The following is a 15,649-nucleotide window of genomic DNA, read 5'->3' on the forward strand; positions in this document are numbered from 1 at the left end:
TTCAGCATCACCCCAATATGCCAGTGACACACACACTACCAGAGACCCTCCCCTGCTGCAGAACACTTTGGGAACAGAGCACAGGAGCCATATTGCACAATGTCAAATATCTCCTGTTTGCTCAAGTAAAACTCAGGTTTAAGTGCAGCATAATCAACAGAAGCTTCCTAGAGGTCACCAGATGAAATTAATAGGCAGCAGGTTTAAAGAAAATAAAAGGAAGTTCTTCTTCACGCAGCGCACAGTCAACTTGTGGAACTCCTTACCTGAGGAGGTTGTGAAGGCTAGGACTACAACAGCGTTTAAAAGAGAACTGGATAAATTCATGGTGGTTAAGTCCATCAATGGCTATTAGGATGGGTAAGAAATGGTGTCCCTAGCCTCTGTCTGTCAGAGGATGGAGATGGATGGCAGGAGAGAGATCACTTGATCATTGCCTGTTAGGTTCACTCCCTCTGGGGCATCTGGCATTGGCCACTGTCGGTAGACAGGATACTGGGCTAGATGGACTTTTGGATCTGACCCGGTACGGCCGTTCTTATGTTATGTATGTATGTGTGCATTTGGTGCAAGGAGCTCCTGGCCCTCAGAGACCATGTGGAGGCTTTGGAGGCCAGGGTGTTGGAACTAGAGGAGCTAAGGGAGGCAGAGAAGTATGTTGATGAGGCTTTCCGGGACACTATAGAATTGTCCCAACTCCGGTCAGACAGCCCCCTGCACTGTTGAGGAGGATGAAAGGCCCAGGGAATGAGAGCAGTCAACGGGAGCAGAGGGAAAGCTTCTCATAGTTGGGACCCTCACCCCAACACTATCTGGAAGAACCTCTTGCACTGAGGTTTCCTCACCGGGGGAGGGAACTCCACTCATTAAGAAAAGGCAGCTGTTAGTAATGGGAGATTCGATCATTAGAAACAAGGATATCTGGGTTTGTGATGACCGGGAGAACCGTATGGTGACTTGCCTGCCTGGTGGGTAGGTTGCGGATTTCTCAAGGCATCTAGATAGAATTATATGTAGTGCTGGGGAGGAGCCAGTGGTCATGGTACATGTAGATACCAATGACATAGGGAAGGGTAGGTGAGACGTCCTGGAGGCCAAATTTAATCTGCTAGGAAAGAGACTGAAATCCAGGACCTCTATGGTGGCATTCTCAGAAATGCTCCCAGTTCCACGCGCAGGGTCAGGTAGGCAGGCAGAGCTTCGGAGTCTCAATGCGTGGATGAGATGATGGTGTAGAGAGATGGGGTTTAGATTTATTAGGAACTGGGGAAACTTTGGGGATGGGGGAGCCTATACAGGAAGGATGGGCTCCACCTAAACCAAAGTGGATCCAGACTGCTGGCACTTAACATTAAAAAGGTTGCAGAGCAGTTTTTAAACTAAGAGATGGGGGAAAGCCGACTGCTGCAGAGGAGCACGTGGATCGGACAGAGACTTCTCTTAGAGGAGAGTGTAGTGATAGAGATTTTTCTAGTTTTAGTCAGGAAGAGAGGCTGGAAGAGGATAAAGTAGGAGCCAGATCAGACGAGAAGCATTCACACACAAAAGAATCTAACACATCAGAAAAGGGCAGACAAATAAACAGTGACAAGTTTTTAAAGTGCGTGTACACAAATGCTAGAAGTGTAAATAATAAGATGGGTGAATTAGAGTGCCTCGTGTTAAAAGGGGATATTGACATAATAGGCATCACAGAGACCTGGTGGAGTGAGGACAATCAATGGGACACAATCATTCCAGGGTACAAAATATATCGGAAGGACGGAGCAAGTCATACTCGGGGGGTGGGGAGGGGAGTGGCACTGTATGTTAAAGAAAATGTAGACTCAGATGAAGTAAAATCTTAAATGGAACCTCATGTTCCATAGAATCTCTATGGATAGTAATTCCATGCTCTAATAAGAATATAACAGTAGGGATCTATTATCGACCTCCTGTGAAAGACAATGATAGTGAGGATGAAATGCGAAGGGAGATTAGAGAGGCTATCAAAATAAAGAACTCTATAATAGTGGGAGATTTCAATTATCCCCATATTTACTGGATACGTCACCTCAGGACAAAATGCAGAGACAAAATTTCTCAATACTTTAAATGACTGTTTCTTGGAGCAGCTGGTACAAGAACCCGCAATGGGAGAAGCAACTCTCCATTTAGTCCTGAGTGGAGAGCAGGATCTTGTCCAAGAGGTAACTATAACAGGACCGCTTAGAAATAGTGATCATAATATAACAAAATTTAACATTCATGTGGTGGGAAGAACAGCTCAACACTGTGGCATTTAATTTCAGAAAGGAGAACTATACAAAAATGAGGGGCTAGTTAAACAGAAATTAAAAGGTACAGTGACTAGAGTGAAATCCCTGCAAGCTGCATGGATGCTTTTCAAAGACACAATATTAGAGGCCCAACTTAAATGTATACCCCAAATTAAAAAAAAAACAGCAAAAGAACTAAAAAGAGCCACTGTGGCTTGGTTTAATCATGTAAAAGAAGCAGTGAGAGATAAAAAGGCATCTTTTAAAAAGTGGAAGTCAAATCCTAGTGAGGTGTATATAGAAGGGAGCATAAGTACTGCCAAATTAAGTGTAAAAATGGAACAGAAAAGCCAAAAAGGAGTTTGAGGAACAGCTAGCCAAAAACTCAGAAGGTAATAACAAAATGTTTAAGTACATCAAAAGCAGGAAGCTGTTAAACAACCAGTGGGGCCCCTGGACGATTGAGTTACAAAAGGAGCCCTTAAAGATGATAAAGTCATTGCAGAGAAACTAAATGCATTCTTTGCTTCAGTCTTCATGGCTGAGGATGTTAGGGAGATTCCCAAACCTTTTGTGGGTGACAAATCTGAGAAATTGCCACAGATTGAAGTGTCACTAGAGGAGGTTTTGGAACTAATTGATAAATTTAACATAACAAGTCACCGGAACCAGATGGTATTTACCCAAGAGTTCTGAAGGAACTCAAATGTGAAATTGGGGAACTATTAGCTATGGTTTGTAACCTGTCCTTTAAATCAGCTTCTGTACCCAATGACTGGAAGATTGCTAATGTAACGCCAATATTTAAAAAGGGCTCTAGAGGTAATCCTGGCAATTACAGACTGGTAAGTCTAATGTCTCTGCCAGGCAAATTAGTTGAAACAATAGTAAAGAATAAAATTGTCAGGCACATAGAAGAACAAAAATTGTTGGGCAAAAGTCAACATAGTTTCTGTAAAGGGAAATCATGTCTCACTAGTCTATTAGAGTTCTTTGAAGGTGTCAACAAACATGTGGACAAGGGGGATCCAGTGGACATAGTGTACTTAGATTTCCAGAAAGCCTTTGACAAGGTCTCTCACCAAAGGCTCTTACATAAATGAAGCTATCATGGGATAAGAGGGAAGATCTTTTCATGGATTGAGAACTAGTTAAAAGACAGGGAACAAAGGGTAGGAATAAATGGTAAATTTTCAGAATGAAGAGGAGTAACTAGTGGTGTTCCCCAAGGGTCAGTCCTAGGACCAATCCTATTCAACTTATTCATAAATGATCTGGAGAAAGGGGTAAACAGTGAGGTGGCAGAGTTTGCAGATGTTACTAAACTGCTCAAGATAATTAAGACCAAAGCAGACTGTGAAGAACTTCAAAAAGATCTCACAAAACTAAGTGATTGGGCAACAAAATGGCAAATGAAATTTAATGTGGATAAATGTAAAGTAATGCACATTGGAAAAAACGACCCCAACTATACATACAATATGATGGGGGCAAATTTAGCTACAGCTGATCAGGAAAAAGATCTTTTTGTCATTGTGGATAGTTCTCTGAAGACATCCAGCAGTGTGCAGCGGAAGTCAAAAAAGCAAACAGGATGTTAGAAATTATTTAAAAAGGGATAGACAATAATACATGGAATATCTTATTGCCCTTATATAAATCAATGGAAATAACTAATTTAGACCCCATCATTTTATATGTATATTTGGGATTATGTTTTCCAGTGGGCTGCACTATGTGTTATCCTGACATTTAGTAGTGCTGAGATGCTGCATTCAGTAATATCCCTGCCCTTCCTGTCCCGTTTCTCCACTGAGCCCCACGCTTATGTTTCCAGCTTCCCAGGACTCTCTCTTTGTCTCTGGACCTGTCTGTCAGCAAGAAGCAGAGCCAGGAGACTTGCCCTCTCTGGAGACTTCGATTTCTGGGACATGGATTTACTTTCTATGTGTTTTAAGAGACTTTGAAATTGAGTGTCTGTGACATTAAGCACAGTACAGTCTGGAGTGTTGAACAGCTGTGTCCCTCAGTTCCCAGGCTGGGGTGCCTTTTACACTGCTCTACTGTGAGAGCAGCCACTCCTGGGCAGGTAACACGCAGTCTCCAGAATGTAACTCGCTCCCAGCTACACAGTTTTGAGTGCTGCTAGTCAGCAACTCCCGAATTACAGTACCCCACCGGAGAACCCCAGAAAATTCTCTGCTCCCAGACATCCCCCAGAAATGTGCATCTTGTCCTGTCCAGCACACTACTGAACAGTGGGAGCCTATATGAAATCTGTTATTTCATCAATGGAAAATGACATGCACCAGCCTTGTTATTCCAAATGGAGTTTCCAACACACTTTAATCCAACCACACTGGTTAGAGAAAACAATAAACCAAGATTAACTACTGGGGAAAAAAAAAAAAAGATTTTCAGTGACTACAAGTAATGAGCAGGGGCGGCTCCAGACCCCAGCACGCCAAACACGTGCTTGGGGTGGCATGCCGCGGGGGGCGCTCTGCGGGTGCCGGGAGGGCAGCAGACGGCCCGTGGACCTCCCGCAGACCTGCCTGCGGAGGGTGCGCGGGGCCTGCGGGGGGGGGGGAGGCTCGGCAGGCACGTATGCCGGAGGTGCACCAGAGCAGGGGGACAGGCGACCGGCAGAGCGCCCCGCGGCGTGCCACCGTGCTTGGGGCGCGAATGGCTAGAGCCGCCCCTGGTACTGAGGCATAAAAGTAAGAATTGTTTACAAAAGAAATGCAAGATAAAGCACAAACTAATGTTTAACTTAACAAGCTAAAACAGATTTAAAACTAATGATTCTCTCACCATCTGCTGAGACAGGCTGGTTTTCCTTTCAGCCGGGAATCCCTCTAACCTACCCCTGCTGCCCACATTCAGTTCTTCAGGAGTTGTCATGAGCAGAGGGAAAGGGGGGGGAGAGAGAGAGAGTCTCATGCATTTTCCTCACCTCTCTTTATAATTCAGTCCTTTGTACTAGAAACAAATCCAGTTCTCAGCTGAGTCATGGTGACAGGCTCTCGTAGATATGACCTTCAAGTGGTCCCTGCGATGGAATGTAAATGTCTTCTTCACACCTTCCCTCTCCTGGAGAATGGCTATTTGATCAGCTGTTTGCCTTTCTGTCTCTGAGGAACTTAGGGTTAGGGTTGCAACTTTTTCAGTAACATCATGCCGTAAAATCTCATAACTTTACATACAGTGTTGCTACACATTTTAAGGAGGATTTTCAGTAGATTGTCTTTTCGAATGGTACCGAACAAGCCATACAGTGATAAATCAAGGGGGAGGGGAGGGATCTCCCTTTTATAAACACCCAGCCAGCCAGATTGCTGTAAAATCCTTGTTGGTGTGACTTCTCTGCTTGCTTTACCTGTAAAGGGTTAACAAGGCCATAGGTAAAAGAAAAGGAGTGGGCACCTGACCAAAAGAGACAATGGAAAGACTAGAACTTTTTAAAATGGGACAGTAACTTTCCCTTTGTCTGTTGTTCTCCGGAGAAGGCGACACGGAGTAGCAATGCTGTGTATGGCTTGAAGCAGGTTTGAAAATTCATCTTCCATCCCTAGAAGAAATGATTTGGACAGGGAATGTTTAGACAAACACAATCAGGTTTATATTTTTTATTTTGGCTTTTGGAGCTCCTCCGTGCTATCCCAGATACTTTTGTTTGCTTCTAAGCTTTAAGCTGAACCCCCAGGAAAGCTATTTTGGGTGCTTACAACAATTGTTTCTTTTAAGATCTAGCAAAAGCCTAAGTTCCAGATTTATTGTTTTTCTTTTCAATTTTAATAAAATTTCTCTCTTAAGAACAGGGTTAGATTTTTGGTGTCCTTTGTTTTCTTTCTCAGCTCTTTCCCGGAGGGGAGGTGAAAGGGCTTGAGGGTGCCCCACAGGGAAGAATTCTCAAATGCTCCTTCCTGGATCCAAGGGTTTGGGGTTTTTTTGCATTTGGGTGGTGGCAGCATTTACCAAGCCAAGGTCAGAGAAAAGCTGTAACTTTGGGGGTTTAATACAAGCCTAGAGTTGCACAAATTAATTTTTAGAATCCTGGCGGGCCCCCACTTTCTGCACTCGGAGTGACAGAGTGGAGATTCAGCCCTGACACATACTATGAACAAAATTGATCATAATTTTCTAGAAGAGTGAACATAGGGGCACAGACTTGCACAGTGTCTGTCTGTGTGTTCCCAACATATATGTGGGTATTTCAGTCCCTCACAAGCAAGGTGTTCGGCATCTTCAAACACCTGGGGAACCGGTCCTGGGAATTCACTGCTTTATTAAGTGACACTCTATGGAATTGAGAGACACTTTATATTATTATTATTTTATTATAAATACCAGTATGATGAAATTGCAATGAATCGTGCTAGATATGCCTTGTAAGGTATCAATGAAAATGTTATGATTTTCCAAGTTTGATAATCTTGTTTCTATCTTTATATTGTGAGTTATAGATATGTAGGGTATATCTGTATTCCAGACTTGTGTAGTGTTTCTGAGTGACACCCCCAGACATATTGGCATCAGCGCTGCCCAGCCTGTTTGATGGCCCATCCGGGGTCATCAGCTGTACAATGAACCCATTGAAAGGATCAAGGGGAGACACCTCTTGAGTCAGCAAGACATGCAGGGATATGCCTGTGTACTGAGACCTCCAAGGCTTTTCCATGCCATGTGCTGTGAAGCTTGTGTTTGGGACACAGGAAGTAGAAGCCACTTGGCAAAAGGAATATAAAGGGCAGCTGCATCATCTCCATTTTGTCTTCAGTCCCTCTTCCTACCTCTGGAGCAACTTCTCTACAAACTGAACCTTGGAACAAAGGACTGAATGATGTGGGGGGAGGGATAGCTCAGTGGTTTGAGCATTGACCTGCTAAACCCAGTATTGTGAGTTCAATCCTTGAGGGGGCCACTTAGGGATCTGGGGCAAAAAATCATTACCAGAGAGCCTTTCAAGCCAGAAACTCACCAATACTGCTAAGAACCAGATATATAGATTTCTGAATGTATCTGACTGTTTTCCCATTTTAACAACTTCCTTTTTCTTTCCTTCTTTTATAATAAACCTTTAGTTGAGATGCTTTCTTGCTTATAAACCTTTAGTTTAGATGCTAAGGATTGGCTGGCATCATAGTATTCTGGGTAAGATCCAAACCTATACAGACCTGGTAATGTGGCTGACTCTGGGGTCAGAAGAACACTTCGTTTATGTGATCAGAGTTTTTAAATAACTTCTCACTGTGCCGGACCTAGGTGCTGATTGGGAGTCAGAGAACTGGAATGCAGTAAAGGGGGCCGCGTGTGATGTCTTTTTTCAGTTTCTCAATAACCAGTGTGGGGGATCAGAAGCACAGTTGGTGACTGATCGGTGAATTTAACTTCCATGTTAACCACCACTTTTGGGAGCATCTGCTCTCCCTTTTTCAGTCTGCCCTGATCTTGGCATTTTCAGTGTGGACTGCCCCAGGCACACTGGGTCACAGTAAGCACTGAAGTTAAATTAATAGTGTTTTTTATGACAGAGTCATATGAAATCAGCTGAACTCCTTTGTTTTCTTTTATCTGAGCAGCGTTTCCAGTTTCCAAACCTCATATAATCTCCCAGCTGGAACAAGGGGAAGAGCCATGGGTCCCAGACCTCCAGGGTTCAGAGGAAAGAGAGATCCTGAGAGTTTCCTGCACAGGTGAGGAAAGATTAAACCAACTCAGAATCTGGAAGTGCCTGAAGGAAACATCTGGGATGCCCTACAAAGCCCTTCGAAGGTTTCTCAGTTCATTATTGTCCCTAGCAGGGGTCGTATCCTCAGGGTAAATATAGCTCATGGCTTCCTGTAAGCTGAACCCCCAGGAAAGCTATTTTGGGTGCTTACAACAATTGTTTCTTTTAAGATCTAGCAAAAGCCTAAGTTCCAGATTTATTGTTTTTCTTTTCAATTTTAGACCCTAGCAGACACCAGGCAGTAGCTTCCTCCCTTTCCCCTGTGAGTTTGGATGGGATGTGAGGGCGGAATTGATCCCCTCCTTTCTCCTGTTTGGGGAAGAGTTTGGGGGAGTTCAGTTCCTGATTTTTATTTGACGTCTCTCCAGCACTTGTTTTGGTTTGGCCTTCCCCTTTCCATCCCTGTCTGAGGTTTCTGTCTCTATCACAGCAGGTGACGCAATGGTATGTGAGAAAGAGGAGGAGAATTCTCAGCAGGAAAATGTTGAGAAAGTGGCTAAACACAGAGAATTATCGCAAAGATCGAAAAGGAATGTGTCCTGGAGTCATGAGCAGGGAAAATCCTGTGAGATTCAGCACAGACCAGAAAGAGAGCAAGGAAACCAGCCAGAGGAGAAAATGGGTAAATTTATTTCCTGTCGGGGAACTCAGAAAAGCGTCAAGGAAACCACAACACAGCAGGAAGTCCTCATGGGAAAGAGGAAAAATACATGCACTGAGTGTGGAAAAACCTTCACTTGCAGCTCAGCCCTTTCTGTTCATCAGAGAATCCACACAGGGGAGAGGCCCTATGAATGCAGTGAGTGTGGGAAAACCTTCACTTACAGATCAGCCCTTTCTCAACATCAGAGAATCCACACAGGGGAGAGGCCCTATGAATGCTGTGAGTGTGGGAAAACCTTCAATTACAGATCAGCCCTTTCTCAACATCGGAGAATCCACACAGGGAGAGGCCCTTTTATTGCAGTGAGTGTGGAAAAACCTTCCCTTGCAGCTCATCCTTTTCTGTTCATCAGAGAATCCACACAGGGGAGAGGCCCTTTGATTGCAGTGAGTGTGGGAAAAGCTTTATTACCAGCTCAGACCTTTCTAAACATCAGAGAATCCACACAGGGAAGAGGCCCTATGAATGTCATGAGTGTGGGAAAAGCTTCTCTAGCAGCTCAGCCCTTTCTCAACATCAGAGAATCCACACAGGGGAGAGGCCCTATGAATGCCGTGAGTGTGGGAAAAGCTTCAATAGCAGCTCAGGCCTTTCTAAACATCAGAGAATCCACACAGGGGAGAGGCCCTTTTATTGCAGTGAGTGTGGAAAAACCTTCACTTGCAGCTCAGCCCTTTCTATTCATCAGAGAATCCACACAGGGGAGAGGCCCTATGAATGCCATGAGTGTGGGAAAAGCTTCACTAGGAGCTCAGCCCTTTGTCAGCATCAGAGAATCCACACAGGGGAGAGGCCCTATGAATGCCGTGAGTGTGGGAAAACCTTCAGTCGGAGTTCAGGCCTTTCTAAACATCAGAGAATCCACACAGGGGAGAGGCTCTTTGATTGCAGTGAGTGTGGGAAAACCTTCACTTGCAGCTCAGCCATTTCTGTTCATCAGAGAATCCACACAGGAGAGGCTCTTTGATTGCAGTGAGTGTGGGAAAACCTTCACTTACAGATCAGTCCTTTCTCAACATCAGAGAATCCACACAGGGGAGAGGCCCTATGAATGCCGTGAGTGTGGGAAAAGCTTCATTAGCAGTTCAGGACTTTCTAAACATCAGAGAATCCACACAGGGGAGAGGCCCTTTTATTGCAGTGAGTGTGGTAAAACCTTCACTTGCAGCTCAGCCTTTTCTGTTCATCAGAGAATCCACACAGGGGAGAGGCCCTATGAATGCCGTGAGTGTGGGAAAAGCTTCACTAGCAGCTCAGCCTTTTCTGTTCATCAGAGAATCCACAGGGGAGAGGCCCTATGAATGTCATGAGTGTGGGAAAAGCTTTATTACCAGCTCAGACCTTTCTAAACATCAGATAATCCACACAGGGGAGAGGCCCTATGAATGTCATGAGTGTGGGAAAAGCTTTATTACCAGCTCAGACCTTTCTAAACATCAGATAATCCACACAGGGAAGAGGCCCTATGAATGTCATGAGTGTGGGAAAAGCTTCTCTAGCAGCTCAGGCCTTTCTAAACATCACAAAATCCACACCGGTGAGAGACCTTATAAATGCAGTGAGTGTGGGAAAACCTTCAATCACAGCTCACACCTTCTTACCCATCTCAGAATCCACACAGGTATGCGACCCAATGGAAGCAGTGAGTGTGGGAAAACCTTGTCTTGCCACTGAGACCATGTGAGCCATCAGAGAATCTGCAAGGGGGATCAACACCATAAAAACCTCTAGGGCTATCAATACTTTAATACTTTCCTGATTCCCACTTTTAAAAGCTGTTTGAAGCACCGATATCCCTCAGCTTGTCCAGATGAGTGAGTGGCCTATTTTTGCATTTTGCAGTTTGACCTCTTTGAGGTGGACTCATTTATCCTTTCTATCAACTCCATTCTCCCATAAGTAATTCTAGTGTGCCCTTCCTATCAGGAACCAGGGAGCGTCACATTTATACCATTCCTCCTATTGCAAAGTTATTGTTAGAGTCACCGGTGTTACAGATTGTATCATTGCCAGTTGTTCTCATGTTGTGCTGAAGAGCAGTTATCATGGGAACTTTTCATATTACATTTAAATGAAGAGCAGGGGCAGGAAAAAATTGTCATTTCAGCCTCTGTGATACTGGAAGGAGATGTAAAAAGCGACAGAGTCCTGTGGCACCTTATAGACTAAAATATGTACTGGAGCATAAGCAATATACAAAAACCTGTAGGAGAACACTTCAACCTCCCTGGACACACAATAGCAGACTTAAAAGTGCCATCCTACAGCAAAAATACTTCAGGGCCAGACTTCAAAGAGAAACTGCTGAGCTTCAGTTCATCTGCAAATTTGACACCATCAGCTCAGGACTAAACAAAGACTGTGCCTGGCTAGCCAACTACAGAACCAGTTTCTCCTCCCTTGGTGTTCACACCTCAGCTGCTAGAAGAGGGGCCCATCCTCCCTGATTTAACTAACCTTGTTATCTCTAGCCTGATTGTTGCCTGCATATTTATACCTGCCCCTGGAAATTTGCACTACATGCATCTGACGAAGTGGGGATTCACCCACAAAAGCTTATGCACCCATATGTCTGTTAGTCTACAAGGTGCCACAGGACTCTTTGTCACGTTTTACAGATCCAGACTAACACGGCTACCCCTCTGATACTTGGAAGGAGATGGGGTGACTCAGAGATTCCCTCCTTCCCCATCATGGCAGAATTGTTACCTGTCGTCTGAACCAGGCAGAGTTTATCGTCATCACATTCTACCCCTCCACTTCTCAAAGTGTCATGTGATGAAGAGTTCTCAGTTGTCTATGCTTGGAGATGATGCTTTGACTTATTTAATCCTATACCAGAGTTGCTATGACTGGAGATGAAAGTATCAAAGACTGGGAAGGGGAATTCAAATGGATCCTAATCGCAGTGTGATCATTTCCAGTTTAAATCCCAGGTTCCATCTATTGGTAAAGCCAATTCTGGCAAGGTGGTTGTTTTTTCCCCCATTATGGGGATGCTAGGATACTAAACGTTGTAAATAACATAACTGACTATTGAGACAGTGCTCAATGAAATATGTTTGACTGGATCAGAGGAGAATGTGATGGGAGAATCTCTTGTCCTGATTCTAAATAATTAGATGTAACCTGCTCTGGAATTTCAGTTTACACGTTCATTGTCATGTATTCTATCTCTCTGTGATCTGGGTTTCTATTTTTCTTGATGGCTGTGTGGTCACACAATTAGATATTAGTTCAGCTCAGATTTATTGGAGAGTTTAAGAGAAATGACCATTTGCTAAAGTCATCATTTCTCACTTCAGCTTTGCTTTTTCCCCATCCTTCCATGATGATATGGAGAAAGTTCAAGTTCAGTTCTGTCAATAGAAGAGAACTCTCCAATTTACTGGCCATGCTAACAAAGACACCGCAGTGATTTAAAATCTCCACTTGGAAATGGTGAACAGCAGCAGACCCCCGACTAACTGAAGGAAGTGCATATGATCACAGTGTAGTTCAGTTGTTTAAATCAATATGGTCTCAGATGGCTATGTTGGCAGGAGAAGGCCTTCTGCTGATGTAGCGCTGTCTACGCAGGGGATTAGAGATGTGTAACTACGTTGCTCAGCTGTGTCGGTTTTTCACACCCCTGAGCAATAATTATACCGATAAATGTCTTTAGTGTAGCCCAGACAGTTTTCTCCTGTGTTTTCTGCATTTGTATCACTTCTCCCCTACTTCCTACTACTTTGAAAGATTTAAAGTGTGACACGAGAGGTATTTTTCCTCATGATGCAAAGATTCCCGCATAGGAGACCCCTTCCACCAACACGCCTGGCAGAGGAACCAGAGAGATCTGAACTCACAGAAGTGTTGGGACAAACCACAGCTTGAGCCAAGGCTCAGTTGTTGGCAATGGGGATTAAAAGAAAACTAACATATGTGACCAGAATTTGTGATCTTTGAATATATCAGTGTTACTAGTGAAAATGAAATCATAGGTGATGTTATTGGTTAGAGTAAGAGATTAATTGTTTCATAATCTGAATAATTTTGGAAAACTGAAAATTGTCTTGTTTTTTTTTTATTTTAGTTCAGGAAATGATGGTTAATCTTCAAAAGTTAATTTGATTTAATTTACCCCCTGTAGTGTAAGGAGTTCTGGTAGAAAACCTCACTCCAAAGGTTGGGATGGGAGAATAGGTGTTAGAAAGAGTGTATAAGAGAATATTGGGTCTGTATAGGTTTTATTTTTTTGTATTTCAGATAGAGCATACTTTGCTTAGCTTCAAAGTCAATTTCTATTAAAAGGAAAACTACTCAAGGAGACAAGTTGTGTAAGTTTTTACCCACTTACACTGTAAGCGTCACTGACTTCCCCACTTCTCTAATTTGCAAAAGAAAGGCCTGACATCTGTCATAGGATGTGTCCAGCAAGTAGGAAAGCTGCAGTTGTCAACCATCAATACCAAGGAAAAGGCTGAAGTCCACTGCCTTTCATATCTAAAAGCCATCCAGAGGCTGGTCTACACTGAAAAGCTATGTTGACATGGCCACATCTCTCAGGGGTGTGAAAGATCCACTCCACTGAGAGAAGTAGTTAATGTGAGCAAAGCCCCAGTGTAGACAGTGTTATGTTGTCAGAAGAATATTTCCAGTGTTTGAAGGGTAAACACAGCCTTAGACAGATTGATCCCCTCTGGGAAGCGAGTCATGACATCAATTCCAATTTTGACCCATCTCTCTATGTGAGAAATCTGCTAGTATGGAGGGCTGAGCCAGCTGTCCGATCACCTGGTTCAGCTGAGGGAAAAGCTCTTAGTACCCATCAGTCCAAAGACTGAGAGAAATGTTGAGTTCCAACCATTGTCATTTTAGTATTTGATTGTTCCTTTCTCTATTTTTTGTGTTGGCCTTTCTGTTCTATCAGAGTGTGACTGTGTAGCTCAGTGCATGTGTGATAAATGCTCTTTGGTGCCAATTGGCAGAGAGGTCAAAGTAATTCACAAGAAACTCCTGCCTCAGACCTGACAGACTCATCACACCTAATGCACTGATTTTTATGATATTTATCCAGGAAGCATAGCAGTGAGCTCTCTACTGAAAGCTTGTAAATTATTGTTACTCCTGATCACTGCAAGAGGTGTGTATGAGTCCTATTGAAGGAGTCATGTTAGTATATGGAAAATTATGCCCATATGGTATTGTCATGAAAGTGAGTCACCCCAATCAAAGGTCTTGTTGGGAATGGCCCATTCAAGTGGGAGGGAATTGTCACCCGTCCCTTGCTAGCCAGTTACGTGGTGTGTTACATAAGAACATAAGAACATAAGAAAGGCCGTACCGGGTAAGACCAAAGGTCCATCTAGCCCAGTATCTGTCTACCGACAGTGGCCAATGCCAGGTGCCCCTGAGGGAGTGAACCTAACAGGCAATGATCAAGTGATCTCTCTCCTGCCATCCATCTCCATCCTCTGACGAACAGAGGCTAGGGACACCATTCTTACCCATCCTGGCTAATAGCCATTTATGGACTTAGCCACCATGAATTTATCCAGTCCCCTTTTAAACATTGTTATAGTCCTAGCCTTCACAACCTCCTCAGGTAAGGAGTTCCACAAGTTGACTGTGCGCTGCGTGAAGAAGAACTTCCTTTTATTTGTTTTAAACCTGCTGCCTATTAATTTCATTTGGTGACCCCTAGTTCTTGTATTATGGGAATAAGTAAATAACTTTTCCTTATCCACTTTCTCAACATCACTCATGATTTTATATACCTCTATCATGTCTCCCCTTAGTCTCCTCTTTTCCAAACTGAAGAGTCCTAGCCTCTTTAATCTTTCCTCATATGGGACCCTCTCTAAACCCCTAATCATTTTAGTTGCTCTTTTCTGAACCTTTTCTAGTGCTAGAATATCTTTTTTGAGGTGAGGAGACCACATCTGTACACAGTATTCAAGATGTGGGCGTACCATGGATTTATATAAGGGCAATAATATATTCTCAGTCTTATTCTCTATCCCTTTTAATTATTCCTAACATCCTGTTTGCTTTTTTGACCGCCTCTGCACACTGCGTGGACATCTTGAGAGAACTATCCACGATAACTCCAAGATCTTTTCCTGACTCGTTGTAGCTAAATTAGCCCCCATCATGTTGTATGTATAGTTGGGGTTATTTTTTCCAATGTGCATTACTTTACATTTATCCACATTAAATTTCATTTGCCATTTTGTTGCCCAATCACTTAGTTTTGTGAGATCTTTTGAAGTTCTTCACAATCTGCTTTGGTCTTAACTATCTTGAGTAATTTAGTGTCATCTGCAAACTTTGCCACCTCACTGTTTACCCCTTTCTCCAGATCATTTATGAATAAATTGAATAGGATTGGTCCTAGGACTGACCCTTGGGGAACACCACTAGTTACCCCTCTCCATTCTGAGAATTTACCATTAATTCCTACCCTTTGTTCCCTGTCCTTTAACCAGTTCTCAATCCATGAAAGTACTTCCCTTTTATCCCATGACAGCTTAATTTACGTAAGAGCCTTTGGTGAGGGACCTTGTCAAAGGCTTTCTGGAAATCTAAGTACACTATGTCTACCGGACCCCCTTGTCCACATGTTTGTTGACCTCTTCAAAGAACTCTAATAGATTAGTAAGACACGATTTCCCTTTACAGAAACCATGTTGACTATTGCTCAAGAGTTTATGTTTTTCTATGTGTCTGACAATTTTATTCTTTACTATTGTTTCAACTAATTTGCCCGGTACCGACGTTAGACTTACCGGTCTGTAATTGCCAGGATCACCCCTAGAGCCCTTTTTAAATATTGGCGTTACATTAGCTAACTTCCAGTCATTGGGTACCGAAGCCGATTTACAGGACAGGTTACAAACCTTGGTTAATAGTTCCGCAACTTCACATTTGAGTTCTTTCAGAACTCTTGGGTGAATGCCATCTGGTCCCGGTGACTTGTTAATGTTGAGTTTATCAATTAATTCCAAAACCTCC

General features: G+C 43.3%; 1 pseudogene; it reads left to right on the forward strand.

The window, feature by feature from the left end:
- Nucleotides 1-8,751: 8,751 nt before the first annotated feature.
- On the forward strand, nucleotides 8,752-10,267 carry LOC120375752 (annotated as a pseudogene).
- The last annotated feature ends 5,382 nt before the right edge of the window (nucleotides 10,268-15,649 follow it).

The sequence above is a fragment of the Mauremys reevesii genome, linkage group 12 (assembly GCF_016161935.1).
Source record: "Mauremys reevesii isolate NIE-2019 linkage group 12, ASM1616193v1, whole genome shotgun sequence".
Lineage (NCBI taxonomy): Eukaryota > Metazoa > Chordata > Testudines > Geoemydidae > Mauremys > Mauremys reevesii.